Source organism: Castanea sativa, chromosome 7 (genome assembly GCF_040712315.1).
Source record: "Castanea sativa cultivar Marrone di Chiusa Pesio chromosome 7, ASM4071231v1".
In the NCBI taxonomy this organism is placed as follows: Eukaryota; Viridiplantae; Streptophyta; class Magnoliopsida; order Fagales; family Fagaceae; genus Castanea; species Castanea sativa.
The window spans coordinates 3,644,091-3,658,132 of record NC_134019.1 but is presented as its reverse complement, the minus strand read 5'-3'; the positions used below and the strand labels follow the sequence as shown (position 1 = coordinate 3,658,132).

Here is a 14,042-nt window from a genome sequence, read left to right as displayed (position 1 = left end):
TGTACGTCTATGGTTTTACTTCTTAATTTTTCTTATAAATGTTTAAAATGCAATGAATTTTGGGTTTATCTATGTCTTAATTTTCACTTGAATTAATGATATTTATTGCTAATGGGTTTGGTTCATGAAACGTCTATGGTTCAAGGAACTCGAGTGTCTAAAACTCGTTTTTCACTGGGCAAATTTTTTTTTTCCCAGCAGAAAATGCTCTGTTTCAGGCATTGTTTTACAATGTAAATGCACTCAAATCACAACAAAAGTCATTCTCAATATATCACCATTCTAAACATGTCCAACCACGCTTAATTTGCAATTCTAACCATACTACTCAAATCACAATCTTCATAGAGGTACATTGGATAGAGAATTACAAGTACATTCAACAACAATCAAAAAGTTCACATAGAGCCAATACAACGTCGTCCATGGAAGGATGCCTGAAAAACGTAGAGTATTTATGTTAGGAGACAAGATAGTAAACATTAGGTAAACATCGAATGAACAACAATTATTTAACCGATGCATAAATTTTTGCCAACCTACCTAGTGTGGAACATGGCCGCTTGTGGAAGCACCGCGGGACTGCGGACATTTTCTGCGGTTATGCCCGGAAGCATGACACAGTCCACATGTCTGCTTCGGTTGACTCTCTATCAAATCTGCGTCCTCCCTCCACCATCCCGGTTCTTGATCCTTATTCCTCACTCCATCCATCTCATTCCTTATTCGTGACTTCACCGGTCGACCTTTGGCCCGCAATAATGCCGGATTAGGCAACCACTTTGGCCCCATGGGATCCCTCTATAATGACTGTGACTTAGGAACCACAAATGCATGCTCATAAGTGTTAAGGGCATGGTTCAAACCATAACATGGGTGAATATACGTGGTCGAATCAATATGTAAATAGTCACATACTCTAATTGCATGTGAACACGGGATCCCTATATTTTGCCATTTCCCACAACTGCATGTTTTTTCCCGTAACCGAACTTCGTAACTGTGGTTTCCCCCTCCTGCGCTACACACGTTGAGTTAGGTAACTACTTGAAATATCAGCTCTTCATTGCTAAATGGCTTGAGATAGTGTTTCTCAGATTTACGCTTATTTCCATCCCACGTGGATAAGGCATATTCACTCCATTTCTTACCCTCTGACAACTCATAATGGTATTCTTTGTGCCGGTCGTGGAAATATTGAACAAGTTTGCTCCAAGTGAACTCAACCAACGCGGCAATAGGAAGGCCCCGTGCACCTTTCAGCACACCATTGAAACACTCTGATATATTGGTTGTCATTGCTCCAAAACGTCTCCCACCATCGTATGACTGGGTCCACATGTCCACATCCTCGCTCATTAGGTATGTGTATGGAAGATAATCTTGATTCTTTTCCTTACCATCCCTTCCCGTCACCTTCTTCTTCTTCCTAATGGCCTCAATTTCCACCTGCTTAATGGAGTCCATTATGGTAGCAAATTTAACTACCTGACTAGCATATCCCGCTTTCAACGCCGCTGACTTTAGAGTCGAGTTCTGAAAATGGGTGTTGAAGTTGCTAGCAACATTTCGAAGACAATATCTATGAAATACCCCTGCTTTTCCATCATCCCTTCTAGGCCAGTTTGCAATGGCGTTTTTGATACCGAGATGTCGGTCAGAAATTATGCAAATGCCGCCGTCAGGTATCAGGTGGCCAATCGTTTCTCTGAGGCATCGTAAAAACCACCTCCAACTGGACCCTGACTCACAATCCACAACAGCAAAGGCGAGAGGGAATACCTTGTTGTTAGCATCGGTTGCCATTGCGACCAACAACTTTCCCTGATATTTACCATACAGATGGGTCCCATCAATACTGATAATCGGCTTGCAGTATTTGAATCCTGATATGCATGGACCGAAAGACCAAAACACATAATGCAACAATACGGTGTGATCTTCATCGGTGGGTGTGACACGATAGCAAAACTGGGTAGTCGGGTCCTGATCAATATACGCCATTAGCAACTTTTGCAGCCTTTGGTAAGATTCTTCCCAATCTCCAAACATAAGCGCAATCGCCTTTTGTTTCGCATCCCATACCTTGTAGTAAGAAGGCTTATGGCCATTATATTTCGCCTCTATCAGAGATCTGAGATGCTTAATTTGAGTGGTGTGATCCTCGAAGTAACTTGTTATGGATTTCTCGCTGCAATAAAATTACAACTCATCATTCTACCATCATTTCGCACCCCAGTCGGTATACACGTGTGAGGACCCACATACACGGTGACCATCCATAGATTTTGGAGCTCGGGCTTCATAACTGCGTAGACATACCACTTGCATGACTCATGCACGCATTTCGCACAAAAATTTTTCCTCGTCAACCTAGTGATCTTAAAGTGTTTGTTTTCCTTGAGGGCACAAATTGTTAATACGCGCTTCACCTCCACTTTACTGGCAAAAGTCAACCCTTTGCACAAATTCATCCCCTCTCTCCAAGTAGACACAAATGGCATCTCAATATGCGAAGGATCAACCATATTTTCCCAAGTATTTGCAGAGAATGACAACGCAGGAGGTGCGTAGGCAGGGATTGTGTTTGTAATGTTTTGGACACTAATAACATTGTCTGCATCAGGTTCACCACCGTCCAATGTCTCATCGTCATCAATGTCCCTCTCAAAGTCTCCAAAGTCCCGAAAGTCCCCTCTCTCAATCATGTCTTCATAGTCATCTTTATCGGCAAAATCTTCACCATTAATGGCAAGATTCTCATCAACATAGTCGTCATCATCATCGTCATCATCATCATCGTCATCATCATTGTTAACGACAGTAGTCTCATCAACATAGTCGTCGTCGTCATCATCATCGTCATCATCATTGTTAACGGCAGTAGTCTCATCAACATAGTCGTCGTCGTCATCATCATCATCATCTCCATCGGCATGAACATCATCATCCTCTACATGTGTAGAATACTCATATTGAGCATCCGGAAGCGCAACTTGTAAGCTTGTGGTTGTTTGTTGGATATCCTCTTGCCATCCTGCACGCGGCTCCAACTGTATGTACAACTCAATGTTACTTACTTCAGCTATACTCTCCAACTTGTCAAACATGATCTTCACATGTTTGTCTTTTTCTATCAGCATATACTTGTAATTAATCCGGTGCTTCATGATTTCATTTATCATACGATAAGTAATTTGCATGTTGTACGCATCAGGATTCTTACCCAACTCTTCCATGACAAATATCTTCAATTCATCAAGGGTTTTCAACCTACGATCAACTTTGGCATAATAGGTTTTCATACCCGGCCCCTCAAATGGCAATCCCTTGTTCGCATTGGGATTCTTAAGCGGACCACCATGGTATATGATTATAACAATATCAGGCATTGTGAACCTGTTCAAGTCAAGTCCTATGTTAGTTAAATCACATAGTCGTAAAGTGAGAGAAAAAAGTAATGCAATCTTACCAATGAACATATTCAAGCCAGGTTATAGAGTGCCCATTAATATCTAAAGGCCAAGACGTAAACCTTCTAATCCTAGTGGATGGAGAGACAGAATTATCTATTACTCCATTGTGTGGTGACCTATAATGCCTAAAAGGGTTCTGAAAGAACTAGGTGGGTAGAGGAGCATGATTACATACCCATTCACTACATTCATTCACTACCCATTTCATACCCAAACCAATGATAAATAAAGTCAAAAAAACTTGAAAGATCATGGTAAAAATAAAAGCCTAGAAATGATGAATAAAATTTTGATAATTACATACCCATTTCCATTCATTGCATTCATTCACTACCCATTTCATACCCAAACCAATGATAAATAAAGTCAAAGAAATTTGTAAGATCATGATAAAAATAAAATGATGAATAAAATTTTGATAACAAAAACTATACAAATAAATACTCAAAAAATTAACACTAACAAAACAAAGTTCTATAATTCACAATATTGATAAATTAACTAAGTTATGTTAACTATCTACAAAATAAATGGTAAAACTCTTTAACCCACACCCATAGACAACATACCCAACTACAATGACAATCAAATTATGCAAACCCTTACCTTAGATATGAATTTGCTGAGAGGGAAGAGCAGTGAGAGTGGACAATGTGGTTTTGTGAGAGTGAGTGGTGTGAGAGAGTTATGGTGTGAGAGAGTTATGGGTGAGTGAGAGTTAGTGAGGGTGAGTGAGTGAGAGTTAGTGAGGCTGAGAGCTCTGTTTTAGGTTTTCTCTGTGTGTAACAACTGAGGGTGAGTTTCTGTGAGAGATGCCACGGGCTGAGTTTTTAAATAAACATGCCCAGAGGAAATCGAGTCTATAAGACTCGAGTTACTATCATAAAACTCGAGTCTCTAAGACTCGAGTTCCATGCGTATAACAAACATAATTTAAAAATAAGATATAGTAAAACTCAAGTTTTATAAACTCGAGTTTTACCTAAACCTTAAAACGAGTTTTAGAAACTCGAGATCCAGGTGGCATTTTGTCCACCTCAGCAAGCCCAAAGCGAGCATAAAGCGAGTTTTTGAGACTCGATTTCTTATGTGAATCTCGAGTTTCAAAAACTCGAGTTGTTATTTTCCTTTATAGTTACAAACTATGCCTAACTTACTATATTCATGCCATCCACACTGCTAATCTGCACATTCCCCCCATCATCTCACCATTTATGTTTACATCTGTTGCTATTTACAAAAACACGAGAGACCAAATCAAATGCTCCTCCCACACTTGAATCAATCAAATATCTAATGTGCGCTTCTCTCTCTCTCTCTCTGTGTTTGTTTTATTGTGTCTGTGTATGTCATTAGAAGATGAAGCAGCTTCAACATTTTATTCATCCAAAGCATCCGTTGGTCTTCAACGAAGAAAGAATTTACGGAAAAATTTGTTATGGGTGCGAAGAACCAATATTGGGTCCTAGCTATAGTTGTAAAGAATGCAGAGGCTACGAGCATCATAAATCATGTGCGGAACTACCCCTTGGGTTGCTGCACCATTCCTTGCACCCATTACATCCTCTAATTCTCTTTCACGAATGGACAGATCATCCTGAGGGAGAAAAGAGCAATTGTGATGTCTGCAAAGAAAAACGTTATGAATACTGTTATTTTTGTTACCGGTGCAACTTTAAGCTTCACATCAAATGTGGTTCTTTAGCGCCCGCCACGGAAGCATCTGAAGTCCACCACCACCCATTGATTCCCTTATGGAGGTGGATGATGTTCACTTGCGACTTTTGTGGCAAAGAAGACAAGGGTATGCCCTATGTGTGTACCCCTTGTGGTTTCTTGATTCATAGAAGATGTGCTAATTTCCCAGGCAGACTCAAAGTCATACGGCACAATCACCCCCTCAACCTCATCCATTCTCTTGAACTCCATCAATCCAACTCCCAATTATGTCAACTCTGTTTTCTAAAAGTGGACACAAACTATGGCCTTTACTATTGCTCCAGATGCGATTTCGCTGCCCATCTCCATTGTGCTATAAGCTGGAGAAACATGGAGGACATAAATTTGCTAGAATTTAAAGAGGAGGAGTTCGCCGAGTCAAAAGCTATGCTGGAAAATGAAGATTCAAAGCTCCATCAATCCGTTGACTCAGAAATTTGCAAAGTCATAAAAACTGCTGTGGGGGAGGACGGAATTGAAATTGCCACAGAAATCAAACACTTTAGCCATGAGCATCACTTAAAGCTTACTGATGAGGTTCCAAATAACAAAATTTGTAACGGGTGCGTACGAGCTATTCTCACTCCATCTTTTTATAGTTGTGTCAAATCCAATTGTAGCTTCTTTCTTCATATATCTTGTACTAAATTACCCAAAAAAAAAACAATACCCACTTCATCAACACCCACTCACCCTCGCTTATAAAAAAGAATTTGATCGATGTGATGCCTGTTCGCAGTTGTGCAATGGCTTATACTATGAGTGTGATGAATGCTACTATGTGGCCGATTTTCATTGTAGTTTGATCTCAAATACCCTTACTCATGCCTGTCATAAGCATCCTCTTTATCCCTCAATCACAAACTATGCACAAAAGTGTAGTATTTGTGGTTCTGAAGAATACCAAGTATTCCGTTGTACCACTTGTGAATTTGTTCTAGACTTCAAATGTGCTACAGTACCACAAACCGCATGGTACAACCAACATGAGCATCCCTTCACTCTACGTTATACTCCTGAAGATGACTCCGGTGAATATTACTGTGACATCTGTGAAGAAGAACGAGATCCCAAGCAATGGTTCTACTACTGTGAAGATTGCAATTATCCTGCTCATTCCAAATGTATTCTTGAGGAATGCCCAAATGTCAAAAGAAACCCATAAAATAGCTTTTTGTTTAGAGATGCTACACCTTAATTTGATTGTAAAGACAACCCTCAATGACACAATGGTCTATCAAAGTGCCCACTGTAATTTAGCATTCATGATAATTGTTTATAGAAAGACAGATGTTGTTTTAATTTTTATTTGTTTATTTTCAATTTGGGTTTAGCCTTAATTCTTTGTTGTTGAATCTAATGTGTTATTATGGCGGTCCATTTGTGTAGTTTAGGAGGAACTTTCATTTTATTTTCCCCCCTTTTGAGAAAGCTTATTTGTGTTGCCAAATTTATTAATCAATTCAGTCTTTTGTTTCATAGTAGTGTAGCTCATGAATTCATTTTATAACCTTGTTTTATCACAACAATCAAGGCTGAAATTAGAGAGTGCTTAAGTCAAAAATTCTGTTTTTTCAAGTTGGATCTCTGTGGATAACTATAATGGGTCATACACTGTCCATCATCTGGCTTAGGATGTTAGCACTTATGAGATGGAGGGTTCTTCTTTGATGAAAAGGTCTAAGATAGAGGAATTTTATGAACAATGGGAAATAATATGATCGGTATCACTTGAATTGAAATGCTTTGTAGAGGGAATAGAAAGGGTTTATCCTAGATCTTATTGATGTGGTTGATCAGCACAAGAATAACAGAGAACAAGAGCTATATTTGACTTCTTAAGTGTTTATACTTGGCACAGTCCTTCAAGTTTGGATGCTATAATAGCTTGGATATTTCAAGGAAAGCTTTGCATACTCGTAGAAGGTATTAGAATTTATTTATGAGTTATAGCTCAATATTAGTGTTAGGTAGATACTCCCATAAAATTGTTCTTTTCTTTCCCTCCATTTCTTCACTAATATCTTATATGTAAGAAACTTAAAATAAGATTGTTAGAACAATGGGAGGATGGTTAGGTGAAGGTGGAATTAAATCTGAATGCAAGTTATTGTAGGCTATGGAGTCATAGAACTTAGCGCCAATAAAATGTAATACAAGTCTAATTGGCTTTTAAATTATCCATTTTGTATTATTATCTAGAATTTCACATGTCAAATAGCTCACTTGTTCAACACCTCCCCCCCCACCCCCCCCAAAAAAAAGTGGAAGAAAAACAAAAGGTCTACTATTTATGTATGTGCAGAGATTTATTATTTTTTTTAAGAAACAAATTTGTAATAAATAAAATATAGAAAAATAAGGCACTGATAAATTGTAGATGGATTGTAACTAAAAGAGAATGTACTGTTGGCGGTGGTGTCTAAGATTTTAGTAGCAGTCATATGATTCACTCATATTCTTACATCAAAGGCATTGAAGTTAAAAATAAAAAATAAAAAAAAAAAAAAAAAAAAAATAAAAAAAAAAAAAAAGAGAAGAATTTTTTTGTTATTGCATTTTGACAGTATGGTTTTAGATCCACAACTGGCGTAATAGATTCAGTTAGTGACATCTAGAGTTAATGGTCAAGGCTGGCATCTATGTGATAAGGTTGCTACATTAAATCAAGCAAAGCAGCTAAGCTAGGTAACCTCCAGATATCTAGTATATCCCCCACCACTCCCCAGACATGGATGTAGTATGTGGAAAAACACTAGGATAAATATGACAGATTTCTATAGAAAATTAATTTTGATGTTGGCTATGATAGTTCTAACGAGACCATTGGCATGGAGATCAGGCTTTGGGGGTGGCTTTTCCTGTCTTGTAGGCTAGTTCCACCGATAGAGAATCTTTAGTGAATCGTTTCTGGTAAGATAGGACGAGGGGGGACCAGAAGTTGGAATGTAATGTAATGTCCTTTGGGAAATTAATGACTGGGACTTGCATCTTCTCAAGGTTGGTTTAAGGATAAACTTCAATTATGAGTTATTGAATATTGCTTCTATGTTGGAGCAGTGTCATGTTCCAAATCTTTAGCCTTGAAAGAGGATTTAAAGAAGTGGAATGAAGAGGAGTTTGGTCATATGATTGTAAAGAAGAATCAATTGATTTTTTAATTCAATGAATTGGATTCTTATTAATGGTAGTCTCACTTCTGATCAAGATGCTATTAGGAAGCATATTTCTGGGTTTTATGAAAATGATTTAAAGCGGATGTTTATAGACATTCACTTCTAGATGGGCCATGAGAGGCTGCCTTGGCCTTGGTTGCATGCCCTGGCCTTGGTAACTTGCCCATGGGGGCTGCCTTGGCCTTGGCAACATGCCTATGGGGCTGCCTTGGCCTTGGCTGCTTGCCCATGAGAGGCTGCCTTGGCCTTGGCTGCATGCCATTCAATGTGGTGAAGGGCTCCAATGGTGATAAGCCTTGGGACAAGATGGTGACAGTGAAACATGATATTCTGGCTGTTTTCAGGGAGTTTCATGGGTATGGGCAATTTAAAAAGAGTCTAAATGCAACATTCATCGTTCTTATCAGAACTCTGAAGTTCTATCAGAACTCGGAAGCTATGGAGGAGAAGGATTTTAGTCTCATTAGTTTAATGGGTGGAGTCTACGAGCTTATTGCTAAATTCTGACCTAAAGAATGCAAATGATGCTGGGGAAAATAATTTCAGGATTGCAAAATGCGTTTGTTTAGGATAGACAAAGTTTAGATGCTGCGTTAAACTAATGAATGCTTAGATAGCAGACTGAAGGCAGGAATTCCGAGAGTGTTGTGTAAATTGGATTTAGAGAAAGCATATGATCATTTATATTGGGAATTTCTTCTCTTTCTTTTGCAAAGATGCGGCTTTTCTTAAAAGTGGAGGAATCGGATTTTTTTCTGCATTTCAACAGTGCACTTTTCCCTATTGGTAAATGGAAGTCTGCATAGTCTTTTTGGAAGCTCCAGAAGGATTTGTCAATGTGATCCATTATCCCTGTTGCTCTTTGTTATTGTTATGGAAGCTTTGAGCAAAATGATGGAGAAAGCAATGGGTTTCTCAGTGGGCAGGGAAGGGAGGAATAATCTTTTGATTTCTCATTTACTGTTTGCAAACGACACTCTGATATTTTGTGAAAATGATCCTAGATAAATTTGGCATTTGTGATTTCTTTTTACCTGGTTCGAAGTTATATCTAGGCTGAAAGTGAAGTTGGGAAAATATGAGTTGGTCCCAGTTGGGGCTGTGTTGAACTTGGAGGCTGTAGCTAATATCTTGGGGGTGTGAAACAGCAAGTTTTCCAATGAAATGCTTGGGATTATCATTAAGTGCTAAATTTAAATAGAAGTCTATTTGGAATGATGATTTGGAAAAGATGGAGAGACGATTAGCAGGGTGGAAACACATGTCCTTATCTAAGGGAGGTAAAGTACCCCTTCTTAAAAGTATACTCTCTAATCTACCAATGTATTTCCTATCTCTATTACCTATTCCTGCAGATGTAGCCCTGCCCATCGTGAGATTACAGTGTGATTTTATTTGGATTGGATTAAGGGAGAATCCAAATTCCATTTGGAGAATGGGAATAAACTGTGTTTATCGTATCAGATAGTGGGTTGGCTATTAGGAAGATCAGATTATTCAATGAAGCCCTATTAGGGAAATGGTTATGGAGGTTGGGCTCAGAAAGGGAAGCTTTATGTAGATGTGTGATAGATCTGAAGTATGTCTCAATGGGGGGTGGTTGGAGCACGAAGGCTGCTCAAGGGGCTTATGGGGTGAGTCTTTGGAAATACATACAACGTGAGTGGGACAAATTTTCTTCGTATATCAAATACAAGGTGGGAGATGGTACTAATATAAAATTTTGGTTGGATATTCGGTGTGGTGAAACTACCCTCAAAGAATCTTTTCCTGACTTGTATCGTCTTGCTTGAAACAAGGAAGCTACAGAGCTGAACAATTGCAGGTCAGAGATGGTTCAATTCATTGGGAGCTAAATTATTCTCAAGCGATTCAGGATTGGAAATTGGAATCTCTCTCTATTTTCTTGGATCTTTTGTATTCATCTAAAGTGGATGAAGTGGGAGTGGACAAATTATGTTGGAGGCCATCTACTCACGAAGAGTTTGAAGTTAGATCATATTATTATAGAGTTTTAGCCCCCTCTGAAGCTGAAAAATTCCCTTGGAAAAGCATCTGGAAGCACAAAGTACCCACTAAGGTGACTTTTTTCATTTGGGTTGCTGCTTTGGGTAATATCTCAACTGCAGAGAACTTAAGTAAACGTAACATTATTTTGGTAAGGTGGGGTTGTATGTGCAAGAAAGACAAGGAGATAGTGGATCATCTTTTGTTGCATTGTCCTATTGTAAGAGAACAGTGGGATATATATGGTGTTTGCTATGTTTGGGATCCAGTCGGTGATGCCTAGGAGGTTGACTTACTAGCTTGTTGGCAAGGTCAATTAGGAAGACATCATAACTATGCAATATTGGAAGCCATTCCTCACTACTTGACATGGTGCATTTGTTGGGAAAGAAATGCAAGGAGCTGTGAAGGCTGTGAAACAGACATTGTTAGAGTTAAAAGAGCATTTCATATAGACTCTGCTTGAGTGGATGAAAGCTTCAGGGAGGTTTTTCCTTTCAAATTTATTTGACCTTATTGATCATTATAATTTTAGAATTATCCCTTAACTATCAGCTAGTATAGTCCCGGTGCACTTGTTGAATTATTACTTATAAAAAAAAAAAAAGACATGTTCCAAATCTGTTGGTTAAGAATTATGGAACCAATGATAATGGCTATCATGTGGGCATTGTTATTAGGGCAGTAGAATCTTATGTTTCTTTTGTTTCAAGCAAATTTACACCTATTTTCCATTGGAAAATTAGTACATGGTTATCTTTCTCTAGTTGCAAGGGATGAGAACCTTAGTGCAAAAAGTTTCAGTCACTTGCAGAAGCATTTCCAAAAGATGCTTGGTATTGTGATGACAAACTCTATATACATGTATCCCAAGCTATGGGTATTTTTTTCATTCCAAGTGATGATTACATTATTTGAAAATTGAGTTGCTTGAGATCTGCAATATTACAAAATAAAAATTTACTTTGATTAAAAAAATCAATGTAGTGTCATACTTGTGTTTTTTTATTGGATATTTTAAAGCTCAATGGCTTTTAATCTCTTTAGATAAATTTCAAAGCATAGCCCCAGACAATCAGTGCTGTATTTGAATGATATAGCATTTTATTGATGGACTTAATGTAAACTCACATCCACTAAATCTGTATTGTCTTTGAATGATTTAGCATTTTCCATACCCTTCTCTCTCTTAATTTACTTCTATTTCATTTCCATGATGAAGAAAATGGAGGGTAGGAAGTGGCGTAGGAGAAGATGGTTGTAGTAACAGTGGTAAGGAAGTTTGTATCAGTTTGTCAGAAAGTAGTAATTCTTGGCCATTTAGGATTATATTAGACTTACAACAGATCATATTTGTTGGGATAGCCTCAAGATTTCACTTTCAAGGAGTTTAAGTACATTTTAGTTAACATGAATAAGGATAGCCATAAAGCTCTAAAAGAATGGCATTTTATTGAAATATCAATTTATGAGGTTGATACTCATGAAATGTATCCTGTAAAGTTGGCAAAAAAGATAGTCCTTTTGGTCCAAACCAACACCTCTTTTTTATGAGAACTCAAGAAAGGAAAAATACTTTTATCCTATGCAACAATATGGGCCAAACAGCTTGTTATGATTTGGAAGAAGCAAGAGAAGAGTTTGTTTATTTGATAGAGCCTTTTATAAAAATTGTAAAGCAATCTCAACTATAACCAAGATATTGGATTGAGATGATCAGGTAGGAAAGCTGTTGAGAAGTTGGAATTCCCAGTTTTGTATGTACCAAGATTGGACTTGCACAACTTAAGAATTTGAGATGTAGGAGGAACAATCGTCAGAAACATGATAAATTTGAACTTCAGAAAATGAGTGCATACAGGAGGACTAGCTAATGGGAATTTCTCAATGAAAGAAGAATTATGTTTGTGTACTTTGGCCTTGTAGATACATCTTATTCATGCACTGTTGTTATATACAGCACAAGAATCTATCAGAAGACCATCTAAGTTTAAACTCTCTAATGGCATTTGTAATTTTTGCTTTAAATAAAAAAAGAGACCAAGTTTTCTGGAATTTTTAAAATGAGAAATTTTTCCCTTGTTACTCAAAGTCTGTAATTGAGTTGTGTTGAAGAGCTTCTCATGTTAGCTTGTTTTGTGATGACTTGGTATTTAGAATGTGTCCTAATCAAGCACAAAATGTTACAAGATGCTAGCCTTATTTATTTTGGGACCCTTTTTTCATCCTTCTGTAAAATACTGTATTGACTGTTATGTGGGCCATTTTATTCTCAAGGCATGATATCCAATATGGTCTTGTGTTTTTTGTTTTGAACCATGGGTGAGCTATTGGACACAAAATGTTTGAAGAAATGTTCTTTGGGCTCTTTGGTGGTGGGTAGCAGCTTTTTTCGGCTATTCATAAAATGTTGTTATGTCAGCCTGTGGAAGTATTGACAATATAAAAGATTGGTTTGATGGAAGTGTTTGTTTGGTAACCTTTTTCTACACTACACTTGAATTAGGTTAAGACCATATGGATGTTACTTTTCTGCTATGTATTACTTCAGAAGATGGTGCATGCTATTTTTTGTTGAGATTGAAATTGTGAGATGTTTACCTGTTCTTTGCTATGGAAACCGAGATGTACAATTTGAGCATGCACGAGACATTCTTGTGTTCTCACAAGAATACATTAAAAGGGGGTCTCACAAAGTTTATGAGAATTTTCAAGGGGGAATGCAGACTCTAACGTTGTTATAATGTGGTTCTTTGATTAGATAGAATTTAGATTTCCTCATGCTAAAAGAAGTTGCTAATGATAACTACAAAGTTGCATCTTGGTGTACTAGTTAGAACTTCTACTCTTTTGAAGGGTGCAACATGAGATTTTGTTGGGTCTGTTTTAAACTTATTATTAATTCTTTCTTTTATCAAATTTAAGAAATAATGAATTATTAATACAAATACTTGCTTAATGGTTGACTGTCTTTTACTAGGTCGAGTGTATTTAGTGTTTATTGTGAGTGATAAGATATAACTAGAGATATCAAAAAGAGGAGGATACTGAAATGCTATTCAACCTGTTATATTTCAAATTTGTAGTAAGAGATGAAATTGAACCAGGGTAATTGGAAGAGGGAAAATAGTGAAATACTAATGACATCTTTTTATTTTAGAAGCTCTTCGGGCCTAAATGTATTCTGAACTTGATACAGTAAATTATATGCAATTTATAATAGAGTAGCACACCCGATAATGCACAGTTCTTATCATTTATTCACATAAGAACAAATGATGAAATTACTGAATGGCTGGGAAAACTTTCTTTACATTTTTATTTTTTAAGGAGAGATTTTTTCATCAATTGAACGATTTTCTTTAATGCATTTTAAGAGTGACATTGATAAAGAAAGGTGGTTGTGATTGTAGAATGATATATTATCATATGCGATTTTCTTTTCATTCTGTCCACTATTTTCAACTATATCTAAAACCTCAAGGGGTTCCAAAAGAAAAGCCTTCGTAATGATATAACTGCTTCAAACTAAATGGTGCACAATCTCGGTAAGGAGGGCCATCATGGTACTTATGTCTATCACATGCCTGAATTTGTATATCCCACGTATAAGTCCCATCTGTTTATAATTTATATTTTTAAGTGGTCTGTGTGAGCAACAAGA

At 37.3% G+C, this 14,042-nt stretch overlaps 1 long non-coding RNA gene across 1 annotated transcript; it reads right to left on the bottom strand.

Annotated features, from left to right (window-relative positions):
* Positions 1-280: 280 nt before the first annotated feature.
* LOC142642966 (uncharacterized) lies at positions 281-652 on the bottom strand. The gene is made up of 2 exons (XR_012845778.1): positions 544-652; positions 281-437 (listed from the first exon to the last, which is right to left on the bottom strand). It is a non-coding gene; the product is annotated as an uncharacterized LOC142642966 (long non-coding RNA).
* Positions 653-14,042: the final 13,390 nt, after the last annotated feature.